The 18738-nt window shown below is 39.3% G+C and overlaps 1 protein-coding gene across 2 annotated transcripts in view; it reads left to right on the top strand.

Annotated features, from left to right (window-relative positions):
- Positions 1-106: 106 nt before the first annotated feature.
- Positions 107-18738, top strand: part of AFF4 (AF4/FMR2 family member 4) — an 88587-nt gene continuing 69955 nt past the window's right edge. The window contains exon 1 of one of the 2 annotated variants that reach the window (XM_043982435.1): positions 107-815. The gene's annotated coding sequence lies outside the window, so the exon portion shown is untranslated. The remainder of the gene's footprint in view (positions 816-18738) is intronic. The other variant, XM_043982434.1, reaches the window with a different exon arrangement.

Below are 18738 nucleotides of genomic sequence, written 5' to 3'. Positions count from 1 at the left end.
GGGTTGGGCGACGTTTCGATTTACAATTTACACATGCGCAAAGAGCCCGGTCCTCGGGCCCCAGACACCGCCGCCCCCCGGGCGCCCTCAGGCAAAGGGACGTGCGCAGCATTGAGGAGGCCGCACGCCCAGCGGACCCGGAGTTAGAGCCGGGGCCAAGGCGATCTAGGGCCGCACGCAGTTCGCGGCTCTCCTCCCCCACCCTTCCTTCTCCCGGAGGGGCGGGGCGGGGCCAAGTCACGTGACGCACTCCTCCGGGCCAGAGCTTGGGTTGCTCCTTCCCCCCCAACCCCCCGCACCGGTGGGAGGGTCACGTGGGCGGTGCTGCTGCTAGGGTAAGTCACTGTTCCCGACTGCGGGGAAGGAGAGTCTCTGCTGCCGCCGCCGCCGCAGCCGCCGCCGCAGCAGCCGCCACCACCGCCGGACGGGGCGGGGGTGGGGATTCCGGTGCTGCGGCCTCCGCCATCACCTTCCTGCCTGCGTCTCCAGGGCTCTCGCTCTGACCGCCATGGAGCAGGGCTGGGCCCCCAAGGCAACAGCCGCCGCCCCCACCTTGTGAGGCGTAGCCGCTGCCATCGTCGCCTCCTCCGAGGGCCTCTGGGGCTTCCTGGGCCTTGCTTCTCGCCGCCGCCTCCCGTCGGCTCCTCGCCTCGGGGCCGCTCCTCCGTCCTCCAGCTCGGCCCCTCGGGCCAGGCCTAGATGTGTGCTCGGTGAGAGGCCCAGGCCCAGCCGAAGGCCCGCGGCCCGGGACGCCGCTACCGCCAACGCCACCGTCTCCGGGACATGGTTTGGGCCTAGCGGAGCCGGGACAGGAGGTGAGAATCTCTTAGGACCGCGGGGCTGTCTGGGCCTAGCCCGGCCCGGCCGATCCGCCGAGCATCACGAGCGAGGGAGGAGGAGCCGGGGCGGTGGGCTTCGTCCTGCCACTCCCCGAGGGGGTCTCCTCCCCCTTCCCTCATTCCACCCCCTCAAAGAAAATCTCTTTTCAGCGTTTCTCCATCTCCGCACTTGCCCCTAGTCTCTTGCTTGGTGGGTCTCTTACTTTTTTTCCCCCCAAACGTCCACCTCGTCTCTAGTTGACCAAGTTCTCTTTAGCTAAAGAGAAAATGGGCCCCGATTTCGAAGATATTTTTTTACCCCAATAGTTCTTGTTTCCCCTCTAGGGTCCCCAGACCCTCCTCCGCCATTCTTTTTTTAATCTGTAATGAATTAATCTTGTAAAAATATCAATCATGGGGAGGGTGTGTACTTGTAATGTGTAATTGAAGACCCCCCCCCAGGTATCCCAGAATAATCATGAAGACACCCCCGCACCCCCAAATAGCTGTTTCCACACTTCACTTCAGTTGCCTATAGTTGGATATTAGGCTTTTTACTTGGTGCCAGTCGCGGGGGTTAATCTCCTCCAGTAAGTAATTGACGTCAGTGCTTTGTTCCTTCTTCCACTTTGCTGTGTTTCAGGCTCTTAGGATGGATTATAGGCTAGATGGTTTTGAGTAGAGTCTACTTTGCTATTGTTTTTTTTTTTTTTCACAAAAGAGATTTATAGGGGAATAGAGATGGCAATGTGAACTTCCAATTTCTGGATGGGAGCAGTGTGAAGGGCAAGAGTTAATATTGTTTCTGTTCAGGGTGTGTATGACTTTCCCTGTGTGGGGAAATTTAGGGCTATTTAAAATGCTCAAAGGAAAATTTAGTTATACTTTATAGATTCCAGGCCTATGGGCAGGACTCCCCTCCCCCCCATATGTTTGTTTTTAGGGTTTAGATTGTCAAAAATATTTGTTCTATTTTGAATATGGAGTCGTTTATTCAACTGCTTAAATTTACTTACGGTGAAGTTTCTTTTTTTTAACTTTGTAAATTCAGAGATCGCAGAAAAAGCTTTTGTGTTGTGTGACTGCCTAGAATCATCTCTGGTTATTTATAAGCTTAAAAGAACTCTTCAGAAGTGGGCACTTGGTCCTTGAAAAGCTGATCCCTTTAAATTTCTCGGTTTCACCTTCCACCATAACAATGCCTAGTTATATCAACAAATTATTCCTACCATCTTTTTCAGTGTCAACTTTTATATCCAGTATTCAAAACAAGTTAAAACATTCTTTCACATTGAAAGTTTCATATAGCTTCTGGGGTTTGCAGCCTAAAGACTTTGGTATTGTTAGTTCTGTAGGGAACAACAGTAGGTTACTTTTCATAAAAGTTAAGGATTTACTGAATTTTTGGAACTTTTCTTGTAGCCACTCTTGGATGCTGGAAACACTGAGCAGAGTTAATTACCAAGTGGGGTGTAAATGTGGTTTATTCCTTTTGTCAAACATTGTAATTAATGTAAAATACTGAGATACTGAAATATGTGTAGCAAACATCAAATACTACTGTTTGATTTAAGGGAGAATAATTTTTGCCTCTTATTTAGTACACTTTTAAATATTGAATAGTATATTAAACTTGACAGCAAGTGTGATAGTATTGTGATATTGTGAGGAAGATAGAAATTTCATAGGATCGGAATGGGGGGAATAAGAATGGGGAGGAAATATGGTCAGTCATCCTTTGTAATTCATTCTCTCGGGGCATACAATGCTTTTTAAAATTCAACGTTTTAAGGAAATCATGTATATATATATATATATATATATATCAGATTACAAAGAAAGGGGGCATTTTTCTTAGTTTTATAAAATTATTGTTCAGACCCAATTCAGAATTTGAGTCTCCAGGGTTCTGTGGCCCTACTAGTCACAAAACCTAAGCAGTTTGATGGTTTGGGGGGGGGGGGCAAGACTGTTTGGGGAACAGAGAACCCTGAATAATCCCGTTGAACTGTTTGTGTGTTTAAAGCAGAAATAGCTCAGTATTGGGGATATGTATTGGTGTTATCTCTGCTATACGGCAGGCCTAATCTTACTGTGAAAAATGTTTCCTAAAACTTAGAAAAGTTTCCTAGTTTTTGAATCCCTTCTTAGTATTAAATTTCACCCATTCCCTTTTTCATTTCCTCTGATAAATTAGAGGAATCACTTGGTCATTTGAAATTTGTTGGCCAGGTTTGTCATTATTGTGAAATTGGGTGTAGTCAGTGATTAAAGGGTGTACCAGGAGCTAGCCTGACCAGTTACTCTGCTACCTTTTTCCTCCTGTAGAAGGATATTCTTCCCCCACATTTAGTAAGTGAAACTCCACAAACCCACCCTTCTTGGGTGTTCACAATGTACCTAGAGATTGTAAGTATGTATGGAAGACTAGTTGAAGGTTATATATAATTATAGGCTCATCGGCCTAGAGCTGGAAGGCACCTCGGCGGCCATCTAGTGTTATCGCCTTATTTTACTGATGGGGAAACTGATGTCCATGGAGATTAAGTAACTTGCCCAAGGTCACATTGGTAGTAAGCATTAAAGGCAGGATTTCAAACCCAGGTCCTTTCCTTGGGAAATCATCTATATTCCTCATATTTTGTCTTGGTTTTCAACTTAGCAACTCGCTAAAATAATTTTTTGGAGTAATTTTTTTTTTAAATAGCGCAACTGGCACAAGGAACATAAACCCTGCAGCTCTCTTGTCAGCCATTTAAATTTTTTAATAAAATATTTTTTGTACTGAAACTCAGTCACAAAATGAGATTTGTGAGAGGAAAATAAATTGTGTATTGTTCGTATCTGTTTAATTCATGAACTACACTTTGATGCTGCTTATATACTATAGAAATAACATAGCCTGCAAAAACTTCAAAAAGTATTGAAGGAAAGAATTCGTTGTTTCACGGGTAAGGCTATATACTATAGAAATAACATAGCCTGAAAAACTTCAAAAAGTATTGAAGGAAAGAATTCGTTGTTTCACGGGTAAGGCTTTGTAAGATTAGTTTTTTGACCCCCGAATTGTTTAGTGAGCCATCAGTGTTTGAAAAGAGATTAACATCAGGTGTGCCAAATTTGATAGCTTGTAAACTAATTTTCATGGAATCATTTTCTAAAATAGAATAAAAGAACAACCCTGTGGGCATTTTTTAGAGCCTGGTAGAAAAGAACCATGGATAGTTTGCATAGGAGATAATTTAAATTACACTGGGCTCTTTATCCTTGAAGACTAGTCTGGTTTTGACTGATCTCTCTTAGACTTATTGAAGGCCTAAGTGGACCACTTACTTGTCAGGAATCTGTCCCTGAATTGAGTTGTAACTGTTAGCCTTGACTATTTTGAGTTGAACTGGAACTAGCACTTTTTGGGGCACAGTAAAAGGGATCCTTGAAAAAACAGAGTAAAATACTGTGTGATGTGTGACAGGTGAGAAAGTAGGCAGTAAAAATTGTAGAACTCTGCAAAAGTTCATCATGGCAATGGATAAATAATCATGAACTGTATCATTAATGTTTCATGCTGTATGAGATTCCTGGAGAAGGGAATGTGACACAGAAGTTAAAGAGTTTGCCTCAGGGGGCAGCTAGGTGGCACTGTGGATAAAGCACTGGCCCTGGATTCAGGAGAACCTGAGTTCAAATTCGGCCTCAAACACTTGACACTTACTAGCTGTGTGACCCTGGGCAAGTCACTTAACCCTCATTGTCCCATTAAAAAATAAAAAAGAGTTTTCCTCAGAGTTGGAAGACCTGGATTCTAATCCTGTCTCTCAACAGTAAACCTGGGTAAGTTTCTTAACCTCTCCAGGTAACTCTTAAAATTACATGTTACAGAAAAAGTGCTGACTGACCTACATCGGTAGATGGAATTTCTTCATTTAGGGGTTCCCTTATATCAATGAAATCAAAGGTTCAGTCCCTATCTGTCCTATTAGATTAGATTCTTTAGCAGAAATTATTCATCACAGTCTGTAGACTTGGGTCTGGATTTTCATGGAATGAAAGATGTCTTTCTCTTCTTATTCTCTTACTCTTGGTTGTGATCCATCTTTGGACACTGCTTTGTGTGTCAAATTGTCTGAAGAAACAGATTTGAAAGCATAGTGTGGTAACTAATCCTCTCTAATCCTTATAATAATCTTGTGGAAGGAAGGCAGATGGGCTAGTCTGAATTAGTGGCAAATCCTTTGAAAGAAATGAAAGTTTATTATTTAATGTTTTAAAAACTAACTTCTTTTCTTTTCTTTTTTTTTTTTTTTATGGGGCAATGAGGGTTAGGTGATTTGCCCAGGGTCACACAGCTAGTCAAGTGTCTGAGGTCAGATTTGAACTCAGGTCCTCCTGAATCCAGGGCTGGTACTTTATCCACTGCGCCACCTAGCTGCCCCCAAACTAACTTATTTTCAAATAGTTGCCCTATTTATTGTACTTTAATACATTTTAAATTTGTTTTTAATTTGCAGGAAAAACGCAAGTTTTAGCTTAGCCCAGTCCTCCCTTCCCCCTTTAATATTTCACTTATTTTCTGGGAATAGGTTGTTGCATTAAAATATTTATAAATTGGATCATCGAATTCCAGAATTGAAAGGGACCTTGACAGCCATTTCTTCTAGTTCATATTTTTAACAATGTACCAAACAAGTAGTCTTCTTTATTTGAAGAACTTCTGAGGCAGCCCACTTCACATTTGAATTATTTTCTAATCTTAAGGCTAAATTTTTATCTTTGCAGTTTTCATCCATTGCTCCTAATTCTGCCCACTGGGACAAGCAAACTATGTTTAATCCTTTTTTCACATGACATCCCTTCCAGTACTTGAAAATAGCTGTTAAATACCCAGTCTTTTCTACTCCAGGATAAACACCCCATTTCCTTCAACTAGTCCTCTCATTTGACCTGAATCTGAGGTGCTTCACCATTCTTATTGCCCTACCCTAGACAATCTCTAGCTTTTATTAGTGTTCTTCCTAAAATGTGGTGCCAGTACGAATATAACATAGACAAATGGGATCTGACTGAGATTAGAACTACTATCATGTCTTTATTGCTAGAAGGTATTTCTCTTTTAATACAGCCTAAATTTACATTAACTCATTTAGCTGTCATATTACATTGTTGACTTATTTTGTTTGCAGGATACAAAAATTCCCAAATCTTTTCCCCTACAAACTTGTCTCCCCAAGATTCAATGTAAGAGGGAATAGGGGCCCAGAAAGGTAAAGTAAGTTCTCCATGGTTATATAACAAGTTAGTGGTGGAGCCATGAATAAAAACCAGCTCCCTTGAATCCTAATTCAGGTCTCTTTCTATTATACTGTGATTTTGATTGTAGTGTCTTCAGATCAGAGATAAAATAGTTCCGTGTGTAGTGACAGCAATGCACTCTGCTTAACTTTATATTAATGGGAGTTAAGTAGACAAAGAAAATACATGTTTTTAATTTGTATCAGTTCCAAATTTTGATTCTGAAACAACTTCATAGTTAGTGTATTCCTTTGCTCTGGGCTCTGAAACTAAACTTTTTACATTCCCATATTGTCACTGACAAATATTTATTAAGCAATTGCTAGGTACTGTGTTAAATGCTGGGAATATAGAGATAAGCAAAAGTAGGTCTTGCCTTTAGGAGCTCACATTCTAATAGAGACAATATCATGTAAGTAACTAGGTACATGCAAGACACACACATGGACTAGGATATATTAATTTGAATATATGATTGTGTATGTGTGTATGTATATATATAATGATATTTTCTTACATGTAAATTAAACCTCTTAATTTGCATTAAGAAGTTTCAGATTGCCCAGAAAAGCAGCATGGTATAGTGAAAAGACCCCTGGATTTGGAGTCAAAGGTTCTGAGTTTGAACCTTGAACAAGTCTACCTCCCTGGCCAGACACTTGGCTAAGCACTGAGAAGAAAGAAAAAAAAAGAAGCAAAACACAGTCCATGCCCTCACAGAGCTTACAGTCTAATGGGAGGGACAACATGAAAACAAATATGTACAAATATGTTCTATGCAGGATGGGAGGGAAAGTGTTAGGAATTAAAGAGGGTCTAGAAAGGCTCCCTGCAGATGATGGGATTTTAGTTATGATTTAGATGAAGCCAAGTGGACAGAGATGAGAGAGCATGTGGGGCAGCCATATCTGGAGCTGAGAAATGGTGTCTTGTTCCTGGAACAACATAGAGGTCAGCGTCACTGTACCAAAGAATAAGTAGTGGAGTGTAAGGTGAAAGAAGACTGGAAATGTAGGAGAGGCAAGGTTATGAAGGGCTTTGAATGCCAAATAGAACATTTTACATTTGATCCTGGAAGGTATAGGGAGCCACTAGAATTTATTGAAAGGGGGAGTGCTATAACGTTTCTGGAAAGTCATTTTGGTGGCTGAATGGAAGATGGATTGAAGTAGGGAGAGACTTGAAGCAGTTGGACCTACTTGCAGGCTATTTTAACAGTCTAGGTATGAGGTGATAAAGGCCTGTACAACAGTGGTGGCAGTGTCAGAAGAGAGATGGGGACATATAAAAAAAATGTGAAGATTAAAAGCAAGATTTGGCAACAGATTGGCTATGTGGAGTGATAGAGTGGAATCATGCATGACACTGAGATTGGGAGCTTGGCTGACCAGGAGAATGACAGTAATAGTAAAGTTAGGAAGAGGAAAGGGGGTGGGGGGAATGAGTTCTGTTTTGGACATGTTGAGTTTGAGAGGCCTATTGGTTATTCACTTGAGAGTGTCCAACCAAAGTAGTTGCTACCTTAGGATTGGAGCTTGGGTGACTTGGGCTAGATAAATAGATCTTGGAATTATCTGCATAGAGATGATTAATTGAATTAGTATGAGCTGATGAAATCACTAAGACAGGATGATGGAGAGAAAAGAAGAAAGGACATAGGTTAGTCTTGGGAGGCACCCCAAATTAATGGATATGACGTAGATGATGATCCGGCAAAGGAGACTGAGAAGAGAGGGAGAGGTCAGACAGCAAAGAGAAGAATTAAGAGAAAGTAGAGTCACAAAAGCCAATAAGAGGAGAGTGTCCAGGAAGAGGAAATGTTTAGCAGTGTCAAATGGAATAGAGAGGACAAGAACTTTGGAGAGAGCAGTTTCAGTTGAAAGGTGAATGAACAGGGGCAGTTAGGTGGTGCAGTGGATAAAACACCTACCCTGGATTCAGGAGGACCTGAGTTCAAATCCCGCCTCAGACACTTGATACTTACTAGCTCTGTGATCCTGGGCAAGTCATCTAACCCTCATTGCCCTGCCAAAAAAAAAAAAAAGAAGAATGAAAAGAAAGATGGATGAATGAATAAAAAAATTTAACAAATGCTTATTATGTGCAAAGCATTGTGGCAAATGCTGTGTATACAAATAGAAAAACAAGACAGTTCCTGCTCTCAAAGAGCTCACATTCTAATAGGAGAGAGAACACATAAAGAGGTTTCAGCTCTAAGTCAGGTATGGTCCTTGGGGTAGAGCAACAAAGCAGATGGTAATATGTCTTTTTAAATGTCATTGCTACTGAATAAATTAAAAAATCCATTTCTGATGTTGAACCACATGACAGTGGCAAGGACTTTGGTATCAAGAATTTTTTTTTCTGTGTCTTCAGTAGATTTTTGCAAGCTGAGGAGCTGAGACTTCAGCATCTGTAAGAAGCCATTCCCAGGCTACATCTTCTCATCCTAAGGATGATAGCTCAGGGTGGGGCTAGGCTGGAAGTAGAACCAGTGATCACGAGAGTTGTTAGTGAATAGAGTAGATCCTTTATCCACAGTGATGGCAAGATGGCCAGGGGTGGAAGTAGCATGTAGTCTTCTGGGACACTGCCTTACTCAAGGCTCTTCAGGGTCCTGGGCTATCTCCATCATGGATTTTAGTGCTTTAACTTGTCTGGCACATACTGGTTCTTGCCCCTCCTTCAGGGTAGGGTCACTTTCTGCTTCAAGTAGACTGGCTTGTTTGCCCTGTAATCCATATTTAAATAAGTTTTTTTTTCTTCTAAATTTGAGCTTCTCATTCTAGTCTAGGTAGTAGAAATATGATTATTTCTTAGAATCTCCCCCATTTCCCGCCACCCCCCTACCCAGTTACTGTTACTGAAGTTTCTTGGAATAAAAATGAAAAATTATAAAGGACTATTTAAAATAGTTTTTTTTTTAAGTTTTGTTGATTTTTAAAAATTATTATTCACAAGTCATGCTGTCTCCACACAGAATTTGCTTTCCTATCAAAGAAAAATTGTTTAGTAAAACTGGTCAAAATGATTGTGCCAGAGGATTTTTACAATAGTTTTGAATCCATAGTCCCCTAACTCTGAGAAGAGGGAAGTTTAGGGGGCAGCTAGGTGGTGCAGTGGATAGAGCACCAGCTCTGGATTCAGGAGGACCTGAGTTCAAATGGGACCTCAGCCACTTGACACTTACTAGCTGTATGACCCTGGGCAAGTCACTTAACCCTTATTGCCCCACCAAAAAAAAAAGAAGAGGGAAGTTTGAATTATCATGTTATAGGACACTAAGATTAATCATTGAAATTAATTTGCATTTAGCTTCCTTTTAGAAAATTTTGTTTTCTTTCTATGTTATTGTCAAAAAATAGTTTTGATGACGTCAAGATACAAGTAAAAATATGTCCTCTTTTGTGTGTGTGTGTGTGTGTGTGTGAGAGAGAGGCAATTCGGGTTAAGTGACTTGCCCAGGGTCACACAGCTAGTAAGTGTCAGGTGTCTGAGGCAGAATTTGAATTCAGGTCCTCCTGAATCCAGGGCCAGTGCTCTATCCACTGTGCCACCTAGCTGCTCCCCTATGTCATCTTTTTAAATTACTGAAATTAATTTGATACAAATAAGTAAAATCTGAGAGTAAAACTTGAACTACTTTTTATTTTTTATTTTTTGCAGGGCAATGAGGGTTAAGTGACTTGCCCAGGGTCACACAGCTAGTAAGTGTCAAATGTCTGAGGCTGGATTTGAACTCAGGTACTCCTGACTCCAGGGCCAGTGCTCTATCCATTGTGCCACCTAGCTGCCCCTGAACTACCTTTTAAATGAAAAATGGCTTATTTGTATCTGGGCAGGTACTTGATTAGTGGATATAATGTAATAAATCATTATTTTATTTTGAAAATTGAATTTCTGTTTCAAAATAAGTTTAAAATTTTGGCACAAAATCAAAGTTTGAAAAAGTCTTTTCGGTGCAGCTAGATGGCGCAGCGGTTAAAGCACCGGCCCTGGATTCAGGAGTACCTGAGTTCAAATCTGGCCTCAGACACTTGACCCTTACTAGCTGTGTGACCCTGGGCAAGTCACTTAACCCCATTGCCTGCAAAAAAAAAGAAAAAGTCTTTTCTCGCCTTGATGATAGTCACCTAATGTGTCAAAGCAAACCATATTGGGTAGTAAAGAAAGGTAGCCGATAAAAAGTATTCTGTTATAGCATGTTATATATACATTTTTTCCTTTTTTAAAATACTCATTTAAAAATTTTGAGTTCTAAATTCTCTTCCCCTCTAGCCCTTCCCCCACCCGTTGAGAAGTAAGCAATATGATATCCATTCATTAGATATAAAAATGAGATTGCCTTTAAGATTTTTCTAATCTAATGGTAAGCTGCTGTGGAAATTTATTTTGGTTTGGGGACCCTACCTTTAGGCTGAGATTAGAAAGCCTTAGGCCCTCAGGGTCTCTTCTGTGTGGGAGGTGCTGGTGCCCCTCCCCCTCTGCTTCAGCTGAGCCAAAAAGCCCCGTGGGCCAGGTCACACAGCTGGGGGGAAAAAAGCCCCCAGCTCCCTCCGACCTGAGCTGAGCTATCCAAAAGATCCCGGATAGCCTGTGCTGAGGCACGTGAGGCTTGAGCTCGCCCCCCCCCCCCCCAGCCGCAGCCCTGGCTGGCAGATTAGCTTGGAAGCCCCGAGATTTGAGTGGAGATAAGAAAGATATATAGAGACCTGGGAGTGAGACGGGGGAGAACGGACTAGACAGATTAGAGAAGGGCAGCAGACTAGAGAAGGGTAGCAGACTAGAGACAGGGCTACAAGGACAAAGGAGAAGACGAGAAGGATTAGGAGCAGAGAAAAGAGAGGCAGAAGGGCAGACTGATGGAGCAGACAGACAGACAGAAAGTCGGTGAGAGAGAAACACGGGGGTGGCAGTAAGGAGAGGAAAGTTAGAAGCAGAGGGATTTACAAAGTGAAAGGGGCTCAGAGTTAGAATAAAGGACCTGAGTGCCCTAAGGCAAGAGGCGGCTAAGGCCCTTGTTGTATTAAAGAAGGTCCAGGCATAGCAGGTGGGAAAGAGACACAGTGGAAAGAGACATACCGCAATGCAGTCAGGTTGTACATTTTATTTCCCTGTGTTCTTAATTTTAAATAGTATCTCATAAATAAACTCTGCTTTGATTATTTAGTTAAGAGGCTTCTTAATATTTTGCTTATCAATTTGGGAGTGGAGCAGTGTGGTGGAACTTTATAAACTGCCCATGCTAAGTTAATAGCAGTCAGATGGCCAGTTAGTCACAAGTCCCAGAATTAGTACCCCAATCAAATTAGCCCCCAAATTAGGCTAGTCATCAAAAATATTTTTACATTTGAATGGTGACCTTGGCAGGACTTACAGCCCAATTATAATTTCTCTAAGATTATAATTTTTCATAAGTCCAATTATATTTTTTCAAATTAGATATGTTTATTAATAATTTTTTAAAAACACTGCTTATTATTTTATCTTTCAGACTTAGGATTTTTTTGGTGTAGAGAACACCCTCCACCAGTTCTGATCTTCAGTAATTTATATTTTTAGTTGTTGGAACACTGAGGGGTGAAGTCATTTGCCTTGAGGTCTCAGAACTCATGAGTGTCAAAGACTAGACTTGAACCCAGGACCTCCTGACTCCAGGGCCAGTGTAGCATTTTATCGAGTACAAGGAACTGCCTGGCAATCAGCAAGCCTTTTTAACCTTATGCTATGTGCCAGTCACTGAGGATGCACAGACAAAAAATGAGACAATTTGCCTTCAAAGAACAACTTACCTAGTATTAAGGGAAACAAGCTTATTCCCAAATGAGAAGTTCTAATATAAGAGGTGAGGAGGAACTATATTCCAGGCTGAGGGGACAACCCTTGCCTAGCCCCAGGGAAGAGAGAGGTGTGTGTAACAGCAATGGCATTTTGACTTGACCAGCCCTATAATACATGAAGGAGAGTAATGTATAATGCAATAGGAGCCACAGAGTGTGAAGAGTTTTAAATGCCAGACCGAGGAGTTCATAGATTATCCTTGAGGCAATAAGGAGGTACTGGAAATTCCAGGTACTGGAAATTTGTTAATTAGGGGAATGAGTGACAAGGTCAGACTCCTGCTTTTTGAAGAAAACTACTTTAGCAGCCATGTGAAGGATGAGTTTGGAACATAGAGACTCTTTCAGGAAGTTATCCTACTATATGCTCTTGAGGAATACTGTTTGATCATTTTGAAATTTGTTCAATTGTATCCAATTTTCTTTCAAAAATTACACTGTACAAACACAAGAGAGTTAAAAGTTGATATTAAAAACAACCCCAATACATTTCATTTACTTTATCAGTCTTACCTATGTGCAGATATTGAAATCCTTGAAAATACATAGTGTATTTAGTTTGTGGATTTAATAGTGTATGAAATTGAGTAATATAAGAGCATAACACTTGAGGTAATGAAATTCCTTGTATTAATGTACCAGTTATTGGTTATTGTAGTAGGCTAGGCAAGTTCCAGGAAATCAGCATATTGGCGCTTCTGATTATCAGCGAGCCTTCATTTAACAAACATTAAGTACCTGACTGTTCCAGATAACTCCGAAAAGAAGGTTCCTGGCCTCCTGGAGCTTAAGGTGACTTGTTTTTGTTTTTGTTTTGTTTTGTTTCGAGGGGGAAACAGGCAAATGGGAAAGGGTGCTAGCAGAGAAGTGGAGAACAACGTGAACACAGATAAGTAAATACAAAATTCATATAAAGTAATTACCCAGGGACTGCTATTACATTCTTATTATTTTTCCCAACTGTTAAGAATCCAAGTAAGCTGAGAACCTTAGGCAAGTTATTTGCTTTTAACTACAATCTATATGACGTTTTACCTCCTTGTTTTCAAGTGAAGTAAGATTAACAGTGATAAACCAGTTCAGTTACATTTGTGATCAAAGCTCATTGGCTAGATGTGTTTTTGTGCATTGTTAGCAAGTTGAAAAGATTTTTTTGTTTTTTTTTTGACTGAGAGATAAGAGATCTGTATATTAGTGGGGGAAAAAGAATGATTTGTGCTTACTTAGGAGGCCTTGGACCCAATTTGTTTTGAGACTGCATGCCAATATAATTGCCAATAAATTGAATAGCTTGGACTTTTTCTCAGTTTACTTAAATTCATTGTTATAGTTGGTAACCACCGAAGGGATCTAGACCAAAGCTTCTCAAATTGTGTCACAACCCCATATGGGGTCGAGTAACTGAATGTGTGTGGGAGGGATGTGTCACAAAAATTTAGTGATAAATATTTGATTGGTATACCTATTTTATTTACCTATATATTGGATGTTGAATAAAAATTTCTCTGGTGAAAATGGGTTGAAAGTGGAAAAAGTTTAAGTCCTTATTTAAAGGGACCCCTGGGGCAGGTTCTCTGAGGAACTCCTTAGAGTGTTCTGGTTTACTTCTCCAAAGAGGACTGCCCTTGAGGTCTGAGTGCCTTTTGATCTCAACTCTTCCAAGCTATGGTATAAACTCAGACCCTGTTGGGGAAAGGGTATCCCTCAGATTTCCCTAAGGCAATAATAGAAATCAGGTGCTTACTGTAGGTTTTAGCCAAGGTAAGCCCCAGCCTCCATGTTATTAGGGAAGATTCTCATTAAGGGAATAATAAGTTCTGATATTAGCATATTGATGGGTACCCCTCTGGAGAAATTTCTTGTAGCTTGGAACAAGGGGGAAACTCCTCATGGAGCTGGGTATGATCAAAAGGTACACTACTAAATTGTGTAAAAGCCAGTTCTAGGAAACTGATGGACACCCCTTAGGGAAGTTCTTATTGGCCTAAGATCAGAGGGAGCTTCCCATCCAAAATGGGGATGATTAAGAATAAGAGCTCTGAAATTAAGCAAAGATTGGCTAAGATTTATAAGAGTTTTGATGAGTCCTAAATTTGGCCTGAAGAAGAGATTTTCAATTACTGTGCATTAAAGGCTTTGAAACTGCTCTTAGAAAATTGTGTGCTCCTATTTTTTATTGTTAAATTTTAAGTAGGATAGAAGGAAAAACTTGTCTAGCTAGCAATTCTCTGTGCCTGTCTTGTATTGTTTTTCTGGGTTTTTTGGTTTTTTCCTGGGGCCTGATAAGCCCCAGGAAAGAGTGAAAACTTCTCTCCCCCTACATCCCCCCATTTAAAAAACCTACAGAAAGTGTTTTTCTCTCTGTCTTTTTAACACTGGCCAAGCTGGCAAGACAGACAAGGGACACACAGATAAAGAAGGAAGGGAATCTTTCATCCTGGTCTGCAGGAATTTACAGCATTGTAAACTAATTAGAGACTAAATATGTGACTAAAATGTAAGTTCTCTACTATAAAGTTTCCAGATTTGGTTTGAATATTTGAATGTTTTGGTGAATTTTGGAGTAACACTGTAGAATTTGTTTTAAGGAAAAACAAAAATAAAACTAGAAGTTACATAGAAACCTTAGTTATACCTTTAGCACTCTTTCCCTGAAGACTGTCAGGGAAGAAGGTGATTTATCTCTTTCCCTGACCTATGAAAAAGAGAAGAAGCTTGTTTAAATTAGGGAGCAACTAACAAGTAATTAAAATTTGGAAGAATGTTTTGGTGTTATTGATGTATTTTCTTCGGTAAATGATATGACATAAGTTAATTGTTTAGTGAGACCAGAAATAAAGTCTTTGCAAACCCCCAAAGGCAACAATATTATAATTAATTGGTATTCTGTAATAAAAACTTGTGTTAAATTATAAAGGGAGGGGCAGCTAGATGGTGCAGTGGATAGAGCACCGGCCCTGGAGTCAGGTGGACCTGAGTTCAAATCCGGTCTCAGACACTTAACACTAGCTGTGTGACCTTGGGTGAGTCACTTAACCCCAATTGCCTTACAAAAAAAAAAGCCTCTGCCCCCAGGGAGCTTACATTCTACACAATATATCCACAGATAAGTAAAAGCAACCCCAGTGGCCTCACCAAAAAAAAAAAGAAAGAAAGAAAGAAAAAAGAAAAATTATAAAGGGAAAATTCAGTGGAGTGAAGATAAGTTCTATAAATAGTCTGGGATAAGATTGGGAAACAAAAGACTAGAGGAATTAAGAAAGTGAGAGAAGCATCACATCAGAATATAAAAAGAGACCAAGAAAGGTCCAGTTTTGAAGGGCTTTAATCAAAGTCCACTGGAAGACTATTTAGAAAAAGGAAGAGAGAAAGTTTAAGTAAACTAGGGTCTGAAAGTAAAAAGCATTTGAAAAGATTTGAGGGAGGTTTTGATTTCTTGAGCTAAAAAAGATAAGAGAAATGTTATGTGGTTATTCTTTATTTAGACAATTAGAAGGGTATTTATTAGTCTTTATGTAGGAAATACACATTTGTAATTTGATTACTATGTTACAAAAGTTATGCTTGCAGTTTCCATGAAATTCCAAGAAAACTTTCATTGATCATCAAAGAAGGTGATACTACAAGGATTGTCACTTTAAATCTTTGGCAGTAGACTAACTGAAAGTGGTGGGCCCTATAATGTGAAGTACTAGAAGTAAATGGCCCTTGGGAAAATTGAAATTCTGTATGCTACCATTTGTAAAAATAGATGTGATTGAATTTATCCTAGTCTTATTTTAAGTGAAATGTGTTTTTCTATTAGGATAATTGTGATGTTTGACCCTCTATAAGTAAATCAGAATTTACTTCACCTCTGTTTACCTTAGTTTCCTAATTTGGAAAGGAGATATATCATAGTACTCACCTTCCATAGTTGTTGTGAGGACCAAATCCTATAATTGTGCAGTGCCTGGCCCAATGCCTGGCATATGTTAGGCACTAAATAATATTAACTATTGTTATTATTGTTATTTCTTTACTTAAATATAATTACTTCATAGTGGATAACTATACAGGGTTTTAGATGTGATTAATATAAAATGCCAAAGGTGATAAATGATCTTTCTATGTAAGATAATTTGGAAATTTATTCCACTGAATTGATGTCATCTGACTAGTAATAAGTTTTGTTTCAGTACTCAGTGTATTATATATGTTACTATGTTTCTGAAAATTGTTCTCATACTGTGAAATTTAGTACATTTTTTTTATCGGAAATGCTGTTAGAAAGGTAACTTGTCTTTTAATCTAGAGGTTGTTAGATTATGAATTAAGCTGTTAAAAGAATGTAGTCAAGGGGAGCAAGGTGACACAATAGATAAATCACTGGCCCCAAAGTCAGGAGGACCCAAGTTCAAATTTGGCCTTAGACACTCATTAGCTGTGTGATCCTGAGCAAGTCACTTAACCCTGATTGCCTATAAAAAATAAAAGAATGTGGTCAAAATGTTTAAAAACTGTTAAATATTTAATTTTATATATTTTGCTTTAAAATGGATAATAACTTACTGTTGGGAGGAAAAAGTAACAAAGTCCTCTTTGTTATTCTTATCTATGGTATTCCTTAGGACTTTCTGCTTGGGCAAGGTCATAAAATCTTATCAGTCCTGTGAAAGAACTTGCTAAATGTTGTGAAATTCTAAATAATGAATTGGTTTACTGAGAAAATAGGATCCCTTCTTCCATCACAAAACTCCTTGCCAAAAGGAAGAATTTACACATTTCTTTATGATGTAGAAGTGATTTATGTGATGATTTGTGATTATGAAAAATTTGAAATTATACCTGGAAATAGCCAGTGTTTATCATTTATATATTCAGTATCTATGTAGAATTCCAGAATATGATTATTTTCTTAATTTCTAATGAATGATTTTTACCACCAGCATCGATTTAAACTAAACAAAAAAAAAAGGCAAAGTTGAAAGCAAAGTGAACTTTTTTCAAAATACCAGGTAAACTTTTTATTGTTAATTGATATTGTAACATAAGAGAAATATTAACTAGTCCTAAGTTATGATCAGTGAAATTTTGCTATTTGAAGTAAAATCTCTTGGGACTGTAATATGATATTGTTCTTAGTTTTGGTTTCAGGTATGATTGATTATATAAAACTAATAGTCAATTCAAGGGAAATGCCCTGTGCTTCCTGAGAACTGCTACAGGTGGATGGGAAGAGTTAAGGGATGACCTTGGCTGAGGTAGGATCCTCTTGACTCAGTTTTCCCCATTGTGTTGTTTTCTTTATGAAAAGGAAATTTTCCCACCTGGTTAATTCTGTTCCTGGTTATGATAATTTGTGAATAATGTGGGACTCTCCTGTGTATGTGTGCCTGGAATCAAACAGAGCCAAGGGTGTTTTTCCCTTCTTATGACATGTCAGTCTATGCTCTTAAGGGGATAGTCTTGATATTGTCATAACCATGTCCCTTCTTTTTCCTTTCATAGCAAATTTCTGTTACCAGGCAAGTAGACAGTGGAAGTTGTTGCAATACTAAATCTGTTAAGTAACTGATTAATACCAAAAAAAATATGAGTTACTGAAAGTATGCAAGTATGAAAGATCTTACTGTATTGTTTTTTAAGTTGAATTTGTAGTCAGTTCCATATCCTAAGCAACTAAATAAATGAGTTTTGTGGTTTGCTGACAGTTATATATTCACATATAAGATTGGGTCCTACGAACTAGAGGGGTGTGTGTGTGTGTGTGTGTGTGTGTGTGTGTGTGTGTGTGTGTGAGAGAGAGAGAGAGAGAGAGAGAGAGATTGACTTCCAAATTTCTAATTGGATATACAGGTCTTGAGTATGTTTTAAGTATAAGTTCTCAAAATTTGGGCTCATTTTCCCAAGTCAGGTCCTCATGGATTCTTCCTTCAGACTGTTGATGGCATTGTTCTTATCAGGTACAATGTTTAGGTAAAAATAAAACCAGAAAGTGATATATTAAAACTGAAATTCTCTGAAGTTTCAGGTGAATTCTAGGTTCCTAATTTGATGTTCTTCGTATAGCTTTATACTACTAGGATTAGAATCATAAGACTGAAGCTGGTTTTTACCACAGGAACCAATTATTTGAAAAGCACACTTAGGAGGTTATACTAAATTGTATTGAGTCTTGTTACTGGCAGATTTTAACAGAATTAACTAGGAATCTCTACAAGTGACTTGGAACCAGAGAAGCAGAGCTGCCCTCAGAATGAAGACTATTCCAGAATGGCCAAGAGAAGATATTTCCAGGAACCAGATGACTACATGGAACATCTGGGACTCAAGATAAAATATGCTGATTAAATGGACATTGGGAGTGGGTTACCAGTTTACAAGGAGACTTGATGTTATTTAATATTAGTGGTCATTATTGTATTGCCTTGGTTTTGATGGTAATTATGTTTGCTGAATTTTCTCGGTTACTTTAATGACATATAAATCTCTCTTAAATTAGTCTGTGATGAGCCCTCTAAGTAGATTTATTTATAGCCTTTCTTAGTTTACATACAGAGTCAAGCTTATATAAGATTCAACAAGTTATAGCAGAAATGCAACTGCCTCCTCTGACCCCTGTTGTACTCCCTCTTCTTGGTTCACAAAGCTGCAGGGAAATGGCCTGTTAGCTACCCTTGGTAGATGGGGTAGATTGCCCCCTTCCTTATAATTCTATTAAGACTTTGCATTAGTTGTTAAGTTAAATCTTATTCCAGGCAAATCCCAGAGAGGCTCATGTTAGTACACTCTGCTGATCATAACCATAT

The sequence above is a fragment of the Dromiciops gliroides genome, chromosome 2, assembly GCF_019393635.1.
Source record: "Dromiciops gliroides isolate mDroGli1 chromosome 2, mDroGli1.pri, whole genome shotgun sequence".
In the NCBI taxonomy this organism is placed as follows: domain Eukaryota; kingdom Metazoa; phylum Chordata; class Mammalia; order Microbiotheria; family Microbiotheriidae; genus Dromiciops; species Dromiciops gliroides.
The sequence above is the reverse complement of the archived record's forward strand: the minus strand, read 5'-3'. Positions and strand labels throughout refer to the sequence as shown.